This window comes from Lagopus muta, chromosome 31, assembly GCF_023343835.1.
Source record: "Lagopus muta isolate bLagMut1 chromosome 31, bLagMut1 primary, whole genome shotgun sequence".
Taxonomy (NCBI): Eukaryota; Metazoa; Chordata; class Aves; order Galliformes; family Phasianidae; genus Lagopus; species Lagopus muta.
In genome coordinates this window covers 169,970-182,500 of record NC_064463.1, presented here as the reverse complement: position 1 = coordinate 182,500, position 12,531 = coordinate 169,970, and the positions used below count along the sequence as shown (strand labels likewise).

At 45.8% G+C, this 12,531-nt stretch overlaps 1 protein-coding gene across 1 annotated transcript in view; it reads right to left on the bottom strand.

The window, feature by feature from the left end:
* Nucleotides 1-3,245, bottom strand: part of LOC125686108 (olfactory receptor 4N5-like) — a 5,938-nt gene extending 2,693 nt beyond the window's left edge. Inside the window, exon 1 of the mRNA XM_048929758.1 lies at nucleotides 1-3,245. This exon is cut by the window's left edge and continues 2,693 nt beyond it. The gene's annotated coding sequence lies outside the window, so the exon portion shown is untranslated.
* Between the last annotated feature and the right edge of the window lie 9,286 nt (nucleotides 3,246-12,531).

Sequence of the window (12,531 nt, the reverse complement as noted above, 5' to 3'; positions counted from 1 at the left end):
GCAGAATCCCCTGGGGAATGTAGTTCTTCTTCTCTTCTGGGCAGGTACCCAGGACTTGAGCATTGACAGTTAAAGTCCCAGTGCCCCATGTGATGTAATGATGTGGAATACCGCAAAACCAAAAATCACAAAACCATGACAGTCTGGAACACAGGCTGAAGGGGACTATGTGGAGCTTGCTGGGGGTCCATCCCCATGGGGATCCACAGTTAGCCTGACTTCCATGAGGCCATGGGCTTCACAGGCCTAAGCAGCAAAAGCAAGGCCTGCTTAGTTACTGTGTTGCTTCTGCTGTGCTGAGCTGGCGGTCACGGGTGGTGATCTTTTACAATAGGGAACTGTATGCTCTGATCAAGAAGAAACACTGGACTTAGAAACAAGATGTAAGATGATATATGGTTGCTTAGGGAGGCCTTGAAACTGTTGAGATTTGTATCCAAGATATACGTAATCACATATATATGTATGTGTGTGCTGCTGTGTTGTGTGATTATAGTAGAATATAGTAGAATACAGTAGAATATAGTAGGTGTAGGAGAAGAAGAATAATAAAGGACTTTCCTATGACAGAGGCCTGTGGTTGCTGAACTGCGACAACAGACCACATGAGGAGAGGCTGAAGGAGCTGGGAACGTTCAGCCTGGAGAAGAGGAGGCTCAGGGGAGACCTCATTGCTCTCTATAACTTCCTGAAGGGAGGTTGTAGTGAGCTGGCGGTCGGCCTCTTCTCTCGTGTCATTAGTGATAGGAGCAGAGGGAATGGTTTCAATGGTTCAAAATGTCCTCTAATATCCCAAAGTTGCCCCAAATTGACCCCAAACATCCTCTAATGTCCCAGAATTGTCCCAAATTACCCAAAATTGTCCCGAAATTGACCCCAAATTGTCCCAAATGTCCTCTAATGTTCCATAATTGTCCCAAACTGATCCCCAAACTGTACCCAAATTGTATCCAACTTGACCTCTAATGTCCTCTAATGACCTCTAATATCTAAATTGACCCATATTACCCCAAAATTGTCCTTAAATGTTTTCAAATGTCCTCTAAGGTCCCAAATTACTCCTGAAACTCTACCCGTTGACCCAAATTTTCCCAAATTGATACAAATTGACCCAAAATGTCTTCTAAGGTCCCCAAATCGACCCAAGTTACCCCAAAACTGTCCTCAAATTGTCCCAAATTAACCTTGATAGTGTTTAAATTGACCCAAAATGTCTTCTACTGTTTCCAGATTGTCCCAAGTTTCCCCAAAGTGATCAAAAATATCCTCTAATGTCCCAAAATTGTCCCATTACCCCCAAATTTTCACCAAATTCACCCAAAATGTCCTCTGATGTCCCAAATTATCACAAATTACCCCCAAAATTGTTCCCAAATTGACCCAAATTGACCCAAAATGTTCACTTATGTACTAAAATTGTTCTAAATTACCCCCAAAATGTTCCCAGATCGACCCAATTTTTCCCCAAATTGCCACAAATCGACCCAAAATGTCCTCTGATGTCCCCAAATTGTCACAAATAAAGCCAGAGTTGTCCCAAATTACCCAATGTCTTCTAATGTCCCCAAATGTTCACAAAATATCCCCAGAATATCCCAAATTGACCCAAAATGTCTAGTAATTGTTCCGAATTACCCCAAAATGCCCCCAGATTGACCAGATTTTTCCCCAAATTGACACAAATTGACCCAAAATGTCCTCTAATGTCCCCAAATCGGCCCAAATTGCCCAAATATCCTCTAATGTTCCAAAATTGTCCCATTATCCTAAAATTGTCCCCAAATTGTTCCCAAATGCCCTCTGATGTCCCCAGGTTGTCACAAATTACCTCAACATTGTCCCAAGTTGACCCAAATTACCCCAAAACTTTCCCCAAGTTGATCGAAGATGTCCCCAAATTGTCCCAAATTACAACAAAAATGTCCTCAAATTGACTCAAATTGTCCCTAAATTGACCCAAAATGTCTTCTAATATCCCAGAATTTCCCCAAGTTATCCCAGAATTGTCCCCAAATTGTCCCAAATTGACCCAAAAAATGTCAAAATATCTCTACCAAATTAATCCATCAATATCGGCAGTGTGCCCAGCTGGGAGAGCAAAGTGCTCCTTATAAACCTCACATTGTGCCTTGAAATTAATCAGTCTTTAATTAATCATAGGATAATTAAGGTGGTGAAGGAGCACTGAGAACACTGAGTTCAACCTTCAGCCCATCACCTCCTGTAATTAATCACAGGATAATTAAGGTGAGGAAGGAGCACTGAGACCATTGATTTCAACCTTCAGCCCACCACCTCCTTTAATTAATCACGGAATAATTAAGATGGGGATGGAGCACTGAGCCCAACCACTGAGTCCAAACTTCAGCCTATCACCTCCTGTAATTAATAATGCAATAATTAAGGTAATTAGGTGACAGCGAATGCCATATTTGTGCAATTCGGCTCTGCTCTGAATGTCCCACTGATGCCCAACTCTGTCTTTGTCTTTAAGAGGATACATTGCATTAAATGGATCTCTGAGTTGATTCCCTGGAATTGATTACCCCACAGAATCATAGAGACCCTCAGAGAACCCCGCAGTACCCCCATAGCATTGGAGTTAGGGCAGTATGTTTGGGCTGCAGTTGGGCTTTGATGAGGGTCCTTACAGATCACAGAACCATGAAATGATAGGGTTGGAAAGGTCCTTGAAGATTACATAACCACAGAATGGTTGAGTTGGAAGGAACCTTACAGATCATAGAACCACTGAATGGTTGTGTTGAAGGGTCCTTACAGATCACAGAGCCATAGAATGATTGGGTTGGGCTGAAAAAGTCTTTGAAGATCACAGAATCATGGAATGGTTGGGTTGGAAGTGTCCTCAAAAATCACAGAATCACAGAATGGTTGGGATGCAAGTTTCCTCGAAGATCATAGAGACATGGAATGGCTGGGTTGGGCTGGAAAAGTCCTTACAGATCACAGAACCATGGAATTGTTGGGTTGGAAGGGTTCTTGAAGATCATAGAGCCTTGGAACAGTTGGGTTGGGTTGGGTTGGAAGGGCCCTGACAGGTTACAGAATTGTAGAATTATAGAAAGGTGTGGGTTGAAACAGACCTCAAAGTGATCCATCCACATTGCTCTCTTATGCTGTGAGAGCAGCACAGCCTGAGGCGCTTTCCTTCCTCACTGAGCTCACTTTATTTCTGAAGCCCACCCCATGCAGACACACACCATCAGCTTCAATACATACCTCCCTTTCAGGACCTTTGTTGGCAGTCCATCATCCCGGTCTGAAGCCTTCTCTCTCCCACACCCGTTCATGCATTCAGCAGTGCTGTGCATCGAGGAGATCACTGCTGAGCTCTGGACCCACTCACAGCCACATCTCCCTCTGTGTGTGGGTCAGCCCAAGGCCGGCACTGCTCTACTGATAGGGGCGGATCACTGTGTGGCAGAGGATGGAGATTTCCTCTCATTGTGCTCTCCTGGCATTCTTTATCTCTTTAAGGGACCGCTGAGACTGCAGTGTTTGTTTGGTTCCAAAGGTGATGGTTTATAATTATGGCATGCAGCTGTGCTGATAACTCTGATTCCCGTGGGTCTTAATAAAAGTCATAAGCTGTTTGTCTGTTTGCAATTGTTTGTTAATACTTACTAATTACGTATTTTGCCTTCCATGATTCCCATCCGGGCGTCGCATTTGTGGGTAAAGAAAAGTTGGTTGGAAAATGAAAGAAAATCAAAGCCCTTTTGCAATGCAGATGAGTCTCCCACCCATGGAACAGTGCAGTCACTGTCCCTGGAGGTGTTAGGGTTAGGTTTAGGCTTAGGGTTAGGGTAGATTTAGGGTTAGGTTTAGGTTTAGGGTTAGGGTTAGGGTTAGGGTCATCTCCCATGGTCTCTTCAAACCAGGTGCCACATTGAGGTCCCATCCAACTCAATCTTTTAGGATGGAGAGCCTAACAGGGGTGGTCCCCTGCTAGACCTGAACTTCTCTAGCAGATACTGATTGGTTTGAGATGTGAATGTTTGGAACTGTCTTGGGCAGAGCGACCATGAAATTGCAGAGTTCTCTATTCTTGGAGATGTCAGAAGGGTGATTACAAAACTGTTACCTTGAACTTCAGTGGGTAGACTTTGACCTCTTCAGGACGCTTGTTGCAGGGGTCCCTTGGGAGTCACTCCTGAAGGGTAAAGGGGTCCAGGAAGCCTGGACGCACTTCAAGATGGAAATCTTAAAGGCTATTCTTGAGTGCCATAAGGCAAAATGGAGAGGAAGAAAACCAGTTTGGATGATCCAGGAACTCTTGTTTAGATTCTGGGAGAAAAAGAGAGTCTACGTCCTCTGGAAGAAGGGATGGCTACTTGGAAAGGCTACAAAGTTCCTGAGATATGCAGGGAAGAAGTTAGAAAGGCAAAAGCCCAGCTGTAGCTCAGATTGGCCACTGCTGTAAAAGAAAACAAGAAATCCTTGGCATGAAGTTCAGTAAGAACGAGTGTCAGGTGCTGCACTTCGGCCACAACACCCCCAGTCTGGAGCACAGTCGGGTCTTATGAGGAGCTGCGATGGGTCATGTGGAGAAGAGGAGGCTCAGGGGAGACCACATGGCACCCTGTAGGGGAGGTTTTGATGAGGAGGGGGTTGGCCGCTTCTCTTATGCAACAAATAGAACCTGAGAAAATGCCCACAAGTTGCGCCAGGGGAGATTTAGATTAGATATAAGGAAAAAGTTTTTCACTCAAAGAGTGTTCAGGCACTGGAATGGCCCAAGGAGGGGTGGGGTTGACCATCCCTGCTGGCATTCGAGGTGTTGAAATGAGGTGCTACAAGATACGGTGCAGTTGCTTAGTGGTAGTAATGGTGACTGGAGGACAGTTGGACTGGATGGCCTTGTAGATCCTTTCCAACCTTCTCATTCTGTGATCCCATGTTAATATCTGCTTAAGCAGAAAATGATTTATGCAAATGAGCTCCCAGCCTCTGCCTTTCACATTCTGGATGCACAGGATGGAAAACCATCATCTACAGTTCTCTGCAGCAATTCATTTCCTATATGTTATGATTTCACTTTATAAGCACAAACTCTCAAAGTCCTCTGGCAAAGACGCGTGCTTCAAGGAAGTGTCAAAGGAACGCGATGTGGTTTTTTTGTGGTTGGTGTGGTTTGTTTTTTTGTGGTCAGTATTCCACATCAGAACACCATTGTGGACCAGTGGGAGTTACTGAGTTAATGTCATGGTTCTGTTTACTGCCTTTTACGGGCATTTTAAGTGTTCTGACGGGAAGGGAGGGGCAGCATCCTCGGAGGACCTGGTGGGAAGAGGAAGTGGGGTGGAGCTCTGGAGGACCCCAGCCTCTCCCTTTGGCCCAGCTCAGTGGAGCAAATGCTTTCCCTCGCACTATTGTGGTTTGACTCATACTCTGGGTACTCATGTCTCTCTCATTTTGTTTGATTTGGTTAAATTTAGTGAATTACCGTTCCTCCTCAGATAGTTGCCATTGTCTTTTTGTTAAAACTATCCGCTAGCTTTCTGTCCTTCCCTCTCTCCCAAAGTGCATGGCCCGGGGCAAACTGTTAGTATCCCTTCAGTTTTTTTGCCTTCTCTCTTTTGCTTTTTTTTTTTTTTTTTCTTCCCTCCTCCCCCCCCCCTCACCCCATCACAGACTTATATCTAGTAATAACCCTGTGACAGGCTCCAAACATGTTCAGCAGCACCCACTCAAGCCATAACCTTCTTGATAAGCTCTTGGGTTAATGGTTACCATCAGCACAGCGGGAAGAGTAACATAATCAGCTGAACCACTAGGAGAAACCTTTTGGGCTGTTGTTTCTTCGGGCATTCAATGTGAGTGATGGGGGTCATGGCGAAGGAGAGTCCCCCCTTGCAGTGGGGCTCAGGGAGTCAGCTCTGAAGTGCAAAGCTGTTCTCACAGCACTGCAACGGGACATAAAGGGCTGTCGCTTTGAGTTTTGTAGTTGTGGTATGCTGTGTTGTGAGGTGCAATTCATCTCTCAGTCCAATTCTTCACATGGTTTTCCTGGAAAAGAAAGAAAAAGCAATGGATGCTGAGGTGGGACAGTTTGTCATCCCATGGGAAACCCTGTATTTCTCTGGTTTGGGGAAGACTCACTCGATACTTCAGTTCCTTCTTCTGGAAAAAAAAAAAGAAAAAAGCAAAGCATAACAAGATGGGGCAGGTGGTGATTCTGTGAGAAGCCTCAAATTGCGTTCTGGGAACAAGACTCACCCTATTCATCTATTTGTTTCGCTGGGGGGAAAAAAAGTGAAAAGCAATGCATGATGAGAGGAATGTGTCATCCCAGAGCTCACAAAGGCAGAATCCTTTTTTAATTTTTTTTTTTTTTGGGGGGGGGGGGGGGGGGAGTGACAGAGGACTCACTCATTTCTGTATATTTTTTTTTCCACTGGGAAAGAAATAAACAAGAAATTATCAGAGGCTTGACCTGTAGTAGTGTCCAGGGATTACAGTGGAATAGAGGAAAGTGGCGTTTCGGTTGGCACTGTGGACTGGGCTTTAAAGAGGAATATGCATTTGGTCACACTAACATTCTACCTATAAGGTGTGGACGTTGGGGAACGATAAGGAATCAATGGAATTGAGTATGGGGGAGCAGGGGAAAGGAAGTTCCCAGGCAAATTCCACTTCAGATACTGCTGGGGAGCCTGGGGGCACCGTGAGCAAGAAAACTTCAATTAATAATTGCAAACAATGGTGGTTGGAAGGTGGTGACCATTTAGCAGTTAATCTTGTTTGTGCCAAGGCAGGAGATGAGACGCTGGAAGTGCCTAGCCTTCATCTGCAGAGACCTGGGAAACTGGATATCCCAGTGTTAGCATGGGAAGCCTTAGCAGGGGAGGAGCTGAGAGCAGGGCTGTAGGACCCAGAGATCTCCTCAGGAGGAGCTGAAGGGGGGGAGCTGGAAAGGCCCAGGAGGGTTCTGTCCTCCTTGGATAGAAAAACAATGCAAAAAGAGGCACTGGATTTGGTAACATGTGCAATAACAGTTAAGAGTGGAGAAGATTAAGCTAAGGAAGGAATTGCAGCCAAGTGTGGAATTGGTAGTAACTGGAGCAACTTACTGGGTGTGAAATACTTCTCTAACTCCAGGAAGTGATGAATTTGTAACCGCAATGGAAGCCACTGGCAGAAGTGAGGAGGTATGTATACTAAGTTGTATGTATACTAAGTTGTATGAACAGGTAGGGATACACAAATGTTTGCAGGTGCCAAATTCACCAAAGCCTTTACTAGGGCAAGATTTACTAGAACAAGTGGAAGCTGAAATCAAGTTGAGAGGAGGATTGGAATTTAAGGTACAAGAAGAGCTGTTAATAGAGGTGCTTAGTTTAGCATTGATCACTACCTCTGCTGGGACCAGGATCCCAGACAAAGGAAGTGATCAAATCTGTCCTGGGATGTGGATACTAGAAACCCCAGTAAGAGCTAAGAATGCAGCTCCAATAGCAATTGGAATAAAGCAGGGAACTCAGCCGGTTCAGATTGAACAGTACCCCCTCAAATTCGGAGATGGGAAAGGAATCCGGCCAATAATGGACAGTTTTCAGAAATTCGGGTTGTTGTTGGAGTGTGAGTACAAGATTTAAGGGCCATCAATAGAACAGTGTAGGATTTATACCCATTGGTAGCATACCCATACACACTGCTTACAAAACTATCAGGGGAACTGGCATGGTTTGCCGTTCTGGACCTAGAAGGTGCTATCTTTTGTCTACCATTGAGTCCAGAGAATCAGCTGATGTTTGCTTCCCCAAGTGTTCAGAATAGCCCCACTCTTTTCAGGAACCAACTTGCCAAAGAGTGCAGCAATGGGTACGGCCCCAGGATGAGGATCCCTGTCACAGCACATGATGACCTTCTGATAGCTACCAAAACAAAGGAGGTATACATAGCAAGGATGATTAGTCTACTAAACTTTCTCGGACTTCATGCCTATCGAGTTTCTCCACAGAAAGCACAGATGGCACGGCCACAAGTAACCTATTTAGGTTACAAAATTGCTGCTGGATCCCAAGCCCTAGAGAACAACGAGGAAGGAAGCAACTTGCCAGACTGTGGAAGCTCCATCAGCAAAGGATCTCCCTAGGGATGACAAGGTGGTGTTGCATATGGATGTACAACCATGGAATACTGGTAACAACTCTCTGTAACCTTTTAAAATCCTATCCAAGGGTCCTCATACAGATTGAGGAGGGCAAAGCAGATTAAGGTTTACCTGTGGCAATTAGGCACAGACTGTTGTTAGAGCAGAACAAAAACTTTTATTGCACACAATGATCTTGAACAACATGCTCTTGGTCAAATGTCTCATTAATCATGACCCTTTTTCTGCATGCAGTAGTGCTGGATCATCCTTCCGTCCTGCCCTGAAGGAGATGGCACTAGAGCTGGGCTCGTCCCTCTTGTGCCGTCCCGTGACACACAGGCTTTGTTGCTGTGGGTGTTGGACTCGAGCACCAGCTCTGTCAGCTTCATATCAAGTCTGTTGTACCTCAGTGGCATCTCCTGATAGTGGATGATGAGGTCATAGAGGCTGTCAAACACCAGGTTGTCAGTGAGATGCTGGATGTGGATGCTGTGGATGCTGGCATCCTGCTGCCAGTGCATGCCATTTGTCAGCTTGACCTTGATAGCATCTGCTCACTCCCATGCCAGGTGTACAAGCTAGACGCCTTGTGATCATGTCAAGAGGTTCTGTCTGGCACAAATAGTTGCAGTCTTTCAGTTTTCTCTCTCCATGTCTGCTGAACTTGTTCACATCTCCCAAGGTCTCTTGTTAATCAGAGCAAGAACGTCTTTATTTTCTCCTGGTGAAGTACAGATTAAAGGAAGCAAAATACAGGACCTGGATAAACTAATCAAGAGGGCTTGGAAAGCGTTCAGAAACAGAGGACACAGAAGTGCAGGCTTCAAAACAAGATAGTAGTTCTCACCTCCCTGTTATGGGCCATAATCATGGCTGAGCACAGGAAAACTCACTGGGGAACTGAGACCCTGTATAAATACTTGAGGCAACGGATTGTGGCTTGGAATTTATACACCACCACTAAGCAGGTAACAGAGCAATGTCAGATTTGTTTACAGAATAGTCCTAGAACAGGCCCCACGGTGCCATGGGACTAACAGGGAAGGGAATTTATCCTGGACAACAATGGTGAATTGATTTCTCTGAACTCACAGGGAAAAGGGGTATAGGTATATGTTGGTATTAACAGACACCTTTTCCCTTGCAGGACCAACAAGGTGCAGGAAGTAACTAAAGTATTGTTACAAGAGACAATTCCAAGATTTGGGGTTGAGAGCATCATCCAGAGCATCATCCATAGCGATCAAGGTGAAAGAGAAAGCGTGGTGGAACTACACATGAGTTAAGAAGACATCTCAGCCCCAGTGCACTGTTAAGAAGACCGGACCACTGGAGCTAAGGATTGAGAGACAATATGTTTAGAATGTGTTCTATAGGTTGCATGTGTTACATAAGACTTGCTTCAGCCTGGTGTGAAAATACCTATTTAAACATCACTAAAGGAACAGTGGTTAGCCTAAAGCTCCCTGATTGCAGGATATGTACAGCCTTACCAAGAGATGGAGGAATGGAAATCCCTCAGTGTGGGACTCCCTCCACCATTTGGACACCATGGGGTGGAGCAGGAAGTAGGCATAGGTGTGCAAATTAAATAGAACAATAGGAAAAAGGACCTAAATTCAGTGTAGAGCTATAGGCAGGCCTCAATGTAAGACCCTTCCTGAGAACTAGAAGGACATTATGCAGGAGGATGCTTAGTGCTTCAATGGAACAGCTCCTCCCCCAGGGATGCTGAGAAGCTCTTGGAAAAGGGTGAAGCGGGGAATAACCCCCTTATAGACAGGCCCTGTGGGCTCCATAGTTTTACTGGATGGTTTATTCCTAGTCCAGGAGTAAGTGAATCAGAAAAGGCAATTGTCAGTATAGCAGCTACACTGGAGAATATCAAGAGCTCAGCTGTGGATACTTGTGGGAACATAAGAAAAAACTGTTCAGAGCAGCAGCTGTGGAGCAAGATAAGTGGCATGAGAACTAAAGACACCTTTAGAAGAAGAAAGAACATCTCATGGCTCTGATTGGCTAAGCGCCTGTGTGAACAGTTCAAGAATGTTTTGCAGAATGCTCTGTTAACATGTACGAATAGAGTAGTGCTTAACAATAAAACAGACTCATAGCTTTTAACCACACTGGTGTGCTGTTATGTCTCTAGCACGTCCTGAGAGTCCAGAGACTTCCCCACAGATGCTGTACTTGGATTGCAAACAGAGGTATCCTCTCCTAGTGAAATAGTATTGCAGAATGGAATGGGTCTTGATCTCCTGATGGCCAAAGAAGGAGGAGTGTAGGCTATAATTAATCAAAACTGATGAAACTCGAAGAAACAGATGTGTGGTGGTAAATCCCCCACCCCGCTGTGAGGACAGAGCAGGTCTGAGACCACCTCATGAGACTGAATGTGCACAAGTCTATGGGGCTGGATGGCTGCATCCCAGGGTTCTGAAGGAGCTGGCTGAGGTGGCTGCTGAGCTGCTCTCCATCATATCTGAAAAATCGTGGCTGTCAGGTGAGGTCTCGGATGACTGGAGGAAGGGTCACGTCACTCCCATTGACAAGAAATGGAGCAAGGAGGACCCCAGGAACTACAGGCCGGTGAGTCTCGCTCTGTGCCTGGGAAGATCATGGAACAGATCCTCCTGGATGACATGCTTGGTCACATGAGGAATTGGCATGTGATCCGAGACAGCCAGCATGGCTTCACCAGGGGAAGGTTATCCCTATCCAACCTGGTGGCATTCTATGATGGAGTGACGGCATGGGTGGACAAGGGAAAGGCAACTGATGTCATTTACCTGGACTTGAGCAAGGCCTTTGACATGGTCCCCCACCACATCCTTATCTCCAAATTGGAGGGATGTGGATTTGATGGGTGGACCACTCGATGCATAAGGTATTGGTGGAAAGGCCACAGACAGAGTGTGGTGGTTAATGATGCTATGTTTGGGTGGAGGCCAGTAACGAGCGGCATCCCCCAGGGCTCTGTCTGGGTGCTGGAACAGCTGCCCTGAGTGGTTGTGGATGCCCCGTCCATCCCTGGAGGTGTTCAAGGCCAGGTTGGATGGGGCCCTGGGCAGCCTGGGCTGGTATGAAATGTAGAGGTTGGTGGCCTTGAATGTGGCAGGGGGTTGGAGATTGATGGTTCCTGAGGTCCCTTCCAATCCTGTGATTCTGTGATTCTGAGAGATGTGGACACTGATCTATGGGAACAAATTCAGGTGATCCACCAATTTACTCTGGATGATACCTCATTTGGATTTACAGAACTGTGGAGCAGATTAACCAGTTGGTTACCGAGTTTGCCTGCCTCGGTAATTCTTCAAGTCTTGCATAGTCTTATTCTTTCTTGGAATATTCATAGATGATCCACCAATTTACTTTGGATAATACCTTGTTGCGTTCTTTCTTGAGTATGTTTAATGGAAGCAGCATAAGATGCGCCAAAACATGTGCCACTACAGCAAGGAACAAGATCTGCAGAAATCAGGTCTCAGCAATTGGGGTGGAAAATATTATAACTTTCTGGAACCAATGAACATCAACTCCTATCCTAATTATAAAATCAGAATAATCTTTGCCTACTTTCTTAGAATCAATCCTCTCCTATCTTGCATGTAATATCCTCTCCTTGCATGTGTGTAACTTGTCTCTATTAGCATCCTTAAACTGTCCTTTTACGGTGTGCAGGTTAGGAAAGGCTCCTTCCTCAGCTCCCAGCGTGTGTGCGTAGTGCTGTAACTCAAAATAGACCTGCTTTATATCATTTTGTGGTTATGGAGTTGGATTTCTCACAAGTAGTCCAGTATCTGCGCCAGCCCTGGCACTGGGCTGTGTAATAGAAGCTGAAAAGCTGACAGCCTGTGGGCTGACTGGAGCATACGTTGAGAACGCACCCGAGCAGCAAGTCAGTAAAGTGCAGCCCAGGCTGCCTCGTGCAAAGGGCGCACGGTGCTGAGAACCGTGCCCTGAAGTGAGGGAGGTGTACTTGCGGAGTGGAGTGGGAAGCGTCGCCCCCTGGTGGGAGAGGAGGGAGATGCAGCCATCGAGGCATTCTTGGTGCACTGGGGAAACTGGGCTTGTTTAACTAGGAGAAGGGAAGGCTCCGGGGAGACCACATTGTGGACTTCCAGAAATTGAAGGAAACTATAAACTGCAGGGGAACGGCTTTTTACTAGGGTGGATAATGATGGGGACAAGGGGAATGATTTTAATTTGAGACAGAGGAGATTATTTTAGATATTTTGAGGAAGTATTTCACTCAGAGATCACTGGATCACCTCACAGGGATGTCTATACAGGTGTGACCTTGAGAGACATCCCTGACTGTGGGAAGATCCTGTCGTACAGCCTTTGCTGAGACAGAGAACTCAAGGGGCACTTGGGGCTGCTCCCTGTTTAGGGGTAAGATGACTGCCTCC